General features: G+C 36.2%; 1 non-coding gene across 1 annotated transcript; it reads right to left on the bottom strand.

The window, feature by feature from the left end:
- Window positions 1–1,136: 1,136 nt before the first annotated feature.
- Window positions 1,137–1,208, bottom strand: TRNAR-ACG (transfer RNA arginine (anticodon ACG)). The gene has a single exon. It is a non-coding gene; the product is annotated as a tRNA-Arg (tRNA).
- Window positions 1,209–6,276: the final 5,068 nt, after the last annotated feature.

Here is a 6,276-nt window from a genome sequence, read left to right as displayed (position 1 = left end):
TGTGAAATCAAGTGGTCCTTAAGAAATATCATTATGAACAAAGCTAGTGGAGGAGATGGAATTCCCATTGATCTATTTCAAATCCTTAAAGTTGATGCTGTGAAAGTGCTGCACTCAATATGCCAGCAAATTTGGAAAATGCAGCAGTGGCCACCGAGCTGGAAAAGATCAGTTTTCATTTCAACCCCAAAGAAAGGCAATGCCAAAGAATGCTCAGACTACTACAAAACTACAGTCATCTCACACGCTAACAAAGTAATGCTCAAAATTCTCCAAACGAGGCTTCAACTGTACGTGAACTAAGAACTTCCAGATATTCAAGCTGGATTTAGAAAAGGCAGAGGATCCAGAGATCAAATTGCCAACATCCACTGGATCATCAAAAAAGCAAGAGAGTTTCAGAAAAACATCTACTTCTGCTTTATTGATTATGGCCAAAGCCTGTGACTGAAGACCACAACAAACTCTGGGAAATTCTTAAAGAGATGGGAATACGAGACCACCTGAACTGCCTCTTGAGAAATCTGTGTGCAGGTCAGGAAGCAACAGTTAGAACTGGACATGGAAAAACAGACTGTTTCAAATTGGTAAAGGAGTACATCAAGGCTGTATTTTGTCACCCTGCTTATTTAACTTATATGGAGAGTACATCATGATATATTCTGGACTAGATGAAGCACAAACTAGAATGAAGATTGCCCAGAGAAAGATCAATAACCTCTGGTATGCAGATGACACCACCGTTATGGCAGAAAGTGAAGAAGAACTAAAGAGCCTCGTGATGAAAGTGAAAGAGGAGAGTGAAAAAGTTGGCTTAAAACTCAACACTCAGAAAACTAAAATCATGGCATCTGGTCCCATCACTTCATGGCAAATAGAGGGGGAAACAGTGGAAACAGTGACTGACTTTATTTTGGGGCCCCAAAATCACTGCAGATGGTGACTGCAGCCATGGAATTAAAAGACACTTGCTCCTTGTAAGAAAAGTTATGACCAACCTAATGTGAACGTGAAGGCGCTCAGTTGTGTCCGACTCCTTGCGACCCCATAGACTATAGCCTACCAGGCTCCTCTGTCCATGGGATTTTCCAGGCAATAGTACTGGAGTGGATTGCCATTTCCTTCTCCAAGGGATCTTCCCAACCCAGGGATCGAACCTGGGTCTCCCGCATCGTAGACAGACGCTTTACCGTCTGAGCCACCAGGGAAGTAATGACCAACTTAAACAGAACATTAAAAAGCAGAGACATTGCTTTGCCAACAAAGGTCCATCTAGTCAAGGCTATGGTTTTTCCACTAGTCATGTATGGATGAGAGAGTTGGACTATAAAGAAAGATGAGCACCAGAGAATTGATACTTTTGAACTGTGGTGTTGGAGAAGACTCTTGAGAGTCCTTTGGCCAGCATGGAGATCCAACCAGTCCATCCTAAAGGAAATCAGTCCTGAATATTCATTGGAAAGACTGATGCTGAAGCTGAAACTCCAATACGTTGGCCACCTGAAGAACTGTCTCATTTGAAAAGACCCTGATGTTGGAAAAGATTAAACATGGGAAGAGAAGGGGACAACAGAAAATGAGATGGTTAGATGGCATCACCAACTCAATGAGCATGAGTTTGAGTAAGCTCCGGGAGTTGGTGATGGACAGGGAGGCTTGGTTTGCTGCAGTTCATGGGGTCGCAAAGAGCTGGACAGGAATGAATGACTGAACTGACTGAGGAACCACTCAGTGAATGCTATGCTACCGGTTATCCTCTTCCTTTTCCTTCTTGTCATTATTTTCACTGTTAATACTTGGATAAGACATACCGTTATTATACTGGTTAATCACTTAAGAAGAATGGGCTTATATTATTTATCTTGTATTCTTATGTGCTACTTATTCATGGTTTCTGAAACAACTTACCACGAACCTAGTGACTTAACAGCACAAATTTTCTATCCTACTGTTCTATTGGTCAGAAGTCCAACATGGAAATATTGGGCTAAAATCAAGTTGTCAGTGAGGCTAATTTCCTTACCAGAGGCTCCTTGGAAGGTTTCTATTTCTTTTCCATTTCTGAAGCTTCTTGTGTTCATTGACTTGTGCCTCTTACCATCTTTCTTTAAAGTCAGAAATATTGCCTCTACCTTTTATTTTCTCCTACTTCTTTGAATTTTTCCCTCTGACCACAATGAAGAAAGGTTCCAGGCTTTCTAGGATTCATGTGGGTAGATTGGATCCACTTGGATAATCTAGTCTAATAGTCCCATTTCAAAGTTCTCAGCATTTATCATATCTGACAATTCCCTTTGGCTCTGGAGATTGAGACACTCATATCTTTGGGAACCCATTATATTGACTACTATACCTACTTTCTAATATACCTGCTACCTTATTGAGTCATAGGCGTCATATGGAGTCATATGATGGGTGAGGAAAATTGCCAATATAAATCCCTTATATTTTTGCCACAAATCCTTTTAACAATATTGTAATTAAAAGTTACTCTTGAAATTTATTTGTACTCTTTACAGTATATTGATACTTCAGATATAATGCAATTTTGGATGTCATGTATTTCTTTTTGATGTGCATAAACAATGTCATAAAGGGGACACATTTAGTTTAAAATACCATGCATTATTGAGAATGAGTAAAATAATTACCTTTAAATATTAAATTATCACCAATACACATTAATATTCAAAGATGTTTACAAACTCTGAATGGAATTCCAAATTTATCCTCCATGAGCAGTATTTTCTAATAGGAAGCCATCTGGAAGCCATTATACTGGAGAGCAAGAAAATTATAACAGTTCAAAATGTTCTCACATTCTGTAGCATAAGTTTTCTTAGGGGATGTTAGGGCTGTTATAGTGTTAGACTCTTTCAGAAGTCATATAAGTGTTATTTTTAGTCCATTAACACTTCTCCCATATTAGCTATTAGGGTTGCTTTGTTGTGACTGCCACTGAGAAAGGGATTGATTATAAAGGAAGAGTGTATCCATATAAATGAATCTAAGATGAAGAAAAGGATGGATGTAGAATAATAAACTAAAATAGACAAAGCTATGGATTCATACATAGTAGGGGAATTGTGAAGGGATAAAACTTGATAGATTCTATAACCAGTTGTAGAATTAATGATAGATTTTTTTGCCTACTTTACACTTCTGTTAAACTTTCTAAGCATTCATGTGAAAAATAAGTAGCTTCCAGATACTTAAAGAGGTTTCTCTTTCCAAGTCTTAGATAGGTATTGCTTTTTGTAGGTGCATTCATTATTCTTTTAATTTCATTGAAATTTAAATGTTTCTAACATATTGAACCTAGGTTGAAATTTTCTGCTATTTTAAAAAAGAAGTGTTAATTCATGAATGCGGTCTAACTGTAAATGATTTATAAAATATATAATAATTATATAGAATACACATTTTGAATCTTTTATGGCCCTGGTTTGTTACATTTCTAACTCCCCCACAGAAATAAACATGGCTAACATTTTTATACATGTATGTGTTAGTACACTCACATTTGCATGCGCATACACATGCACACACATTAAACAGATATTTCATTTTAGTAGAAATTAGATCATGCTTTCATATATCTTTTGGGTTTTTTTTTGCTTTTTATAATGTATAGCCACTTCATAGATTTTCCCTCTCAGACTATGTAGGTGTTAATTATTTTTAATGACCTCCATTTTATTCATTGTACATAAATAACATACTATTTTCCTACTCCTCTTTTAAGGGATATTTAAGATGTTTCTAGTTGATTACCATTTCATATTAAGATATAATAATCACATTTGATACATATATTTTTATGCATAGATGTGGTTATTCTTTGAAGATAGATTCCTTGAAATTACTGTCTTCTAAGACTTACTGTCAAATATGATCGTCAGTCCTGCATACTTCTAAGCCACAATAGCGTTACATTTTTGCCATAGTTTTTCAATAATTACTATTTGTTTTTAGTATTGCATGACTTTAATATCCCTCTATTTAAAATTACTAAATATTTGCATTCCGTTACCAAAAATGGATGTTTGACACATCACTGTTATGGTGACATACTTTGATTTCACTTAAAGTTGAAGCAATCATCAGTTATCCTCCCTTACTCTCATTTATTTATTGAGCAGTTATTTATTGAATACCTACTATGTGCCAGTCTGGCAATAAAGATATAAATGAAGCAAATAAAAAGTCTTGTTCTCATGAAGTTTATCTTCTAGCAGGAAAGAGACACTCAATGAAAGAAGAAAAGAAAAAATTGCATGTAGTGTGTCATATGGTGAAAGAGCTATAATTCTTTATTTAATCAGATAAAGAATATATGGCCAATGAACATGTGAGAGGAGAGAATTTACAATTTTAAATATAGAAGTAAGGAAACATTAATTTAGTGGATGGGGTTTAAGCAAAGAAAAAGAAAAAACTAAGGAAGTCATGCTTATATGTGCCAGAAAGCTTTCCAGCTTAAGGAGCTGATGCAGGAATGAGCCTGTTATGTTTGGGGATCATCAGGGCTACTGGTGTGACAGGAAAGAATGAGCTGGGAGGGTAGTGGGTGGTAAGATTAAACAGGCAACAGAGACAGGACTATGTCCATCATGTTAGACAATAAGGAGCATTTTGGCTTTAATTATGAATCATGTGAGAGGCCGAACTTTTAAAGGTTATTGAGTAGGTGAGTAGGTAGTGGCAGCATAAATCACACATTTAAAGGATTCAGGCTTCTGTGTTGGGAAAAATTAAATTATAAGTAATGAGAATAAAATTAGCTTCTTTCATTTTCTTGCATGTGACATGATGGCAGCTATTTACAAAATGTTAATTAGACAAATGGTGATAAATATTCAAATTCTAGATATATGATAAAAGCAGAACTATCCAAATTTGTTGATTTATTTAAGGAAAATGTGAAGGAAAAAAAAGAAAAAAAACACTAGAGAAATCCCAAAATGATTTCTCAGTGATTTAGAACAAGCAAATGTAAAGATGAAATTGCAGCTTGCTAAGGTGGGAGACAGAGAATATGTGCCTTGGAGGAAATGAGAAACAGAGATTGCTGATCACTGTATTTATAGCACTTTACTTTGAATTGTCTGTTACAAGGGAAAATGTTAAGAATGCTATAGTACATTCAACTCATGAGTTCAGAATATTGTTAGGAGATACACATCTGTGAAATAGATCCTATTTAAATCAGTGAAGCTGGGTGAGTACGTGTGAATAAAGAAGAATGCCAAGGATTGAACTCTGCGGCTTTCCAGTACTCATATGTTCAGTTGCTGAAGAGTCTGAGGAGAAGCCAATGAAGTAGAAAGAAGAATCAGGAAACTGCTTCAAGCCAAGTGACAAAGACATTTCTAGGAGAAATCAAATACATATGAAAGATCCAGTAGGATGAGGAGAGAAAATTGAAGACTTGAGTTGAAGACATGCCTTCTTAAGGAGATGAGAATACCGGACCACCTTACCTGTCTCATGAGAAACCTGTATGCAGGTCAAGAAGCAACAATTAGAACCAGACTTGGAACAAATATGAATAGCTCCAAATTGGGGAAGGAGTACTTCAAGGCTGTATATTGTCACTGGTTTAACTTATATGCAGAGTACATCATGCGAAATGCCAGGCTAGGTTAATCACAAACTAGAATCAAGTTTGCCAGGAGACATATCAACAACCTCAGGTATGTAGATGATACCACTCTAATGGCAGAATGTGAATAGGAACTAAAGAGCCTCTCGATGAGGGTAAAAGAGGAGAGTGAAAATAGTGGGTTTAAAACTCAGTATTCAAAAAACTAAGATCACAGAACCCAGTTCCATCACTTCATGGCAAATAGATGGGAAAAAAAACAGAAACAGTGACAGATTTTATTTTCTTGGGCTCCAAAATCACTGCAGCCATGAAATTAAAAGAAACTTGCTCCTTTTAAGAAAAGAAAGCTATGACAAACCTAAACAGTATATTAAGCAGTAAAGACATAACCTTGCTGACAAAGGTCAAAGCTTTGGTTTTTCCAGTAGTCATATACAGATGTGAGAGTTGGACCATAAAGAAGGCTGAGTGCTAAAGAATTTATGCTTTCAAATTATGTTACTAGAGAAGACTCTTGAAGAGTCCCTTAGACTGCAAGGAAAGCAAACAAGTCAATCCTAAAGGAAATAAACCTAGAATATTCATTTGAAGGACTGATGCTGAAGCTGAAGCTCCAATACTTTGGCCACCTGATGCAAAGAGCCGATTCATTGGAAAAGAACTTAATG

The sequence above is a fragment of the Bos taurus genome, chromosome 6 (assembly GCF_002263795.3).
Source record: "Bos taurus isolate L1 Dominette 01449 registration number 42190680 breed Hereford chromosome 6, ARS-UCD2.0, whole genome shotgun sequence".
In the NCBI taxonomy this organism is placed as follows: Eukaryota; Metazoa; Chordata; class Mammalia; order Artiodactyla; family Bovidae; genus Bos; species Bos taurus.
The sequence above is the reverse complement of the archived record's forward strand: the minus strand, read 5'-3'. Positions and strand labels throughout refer to the sequence as shown.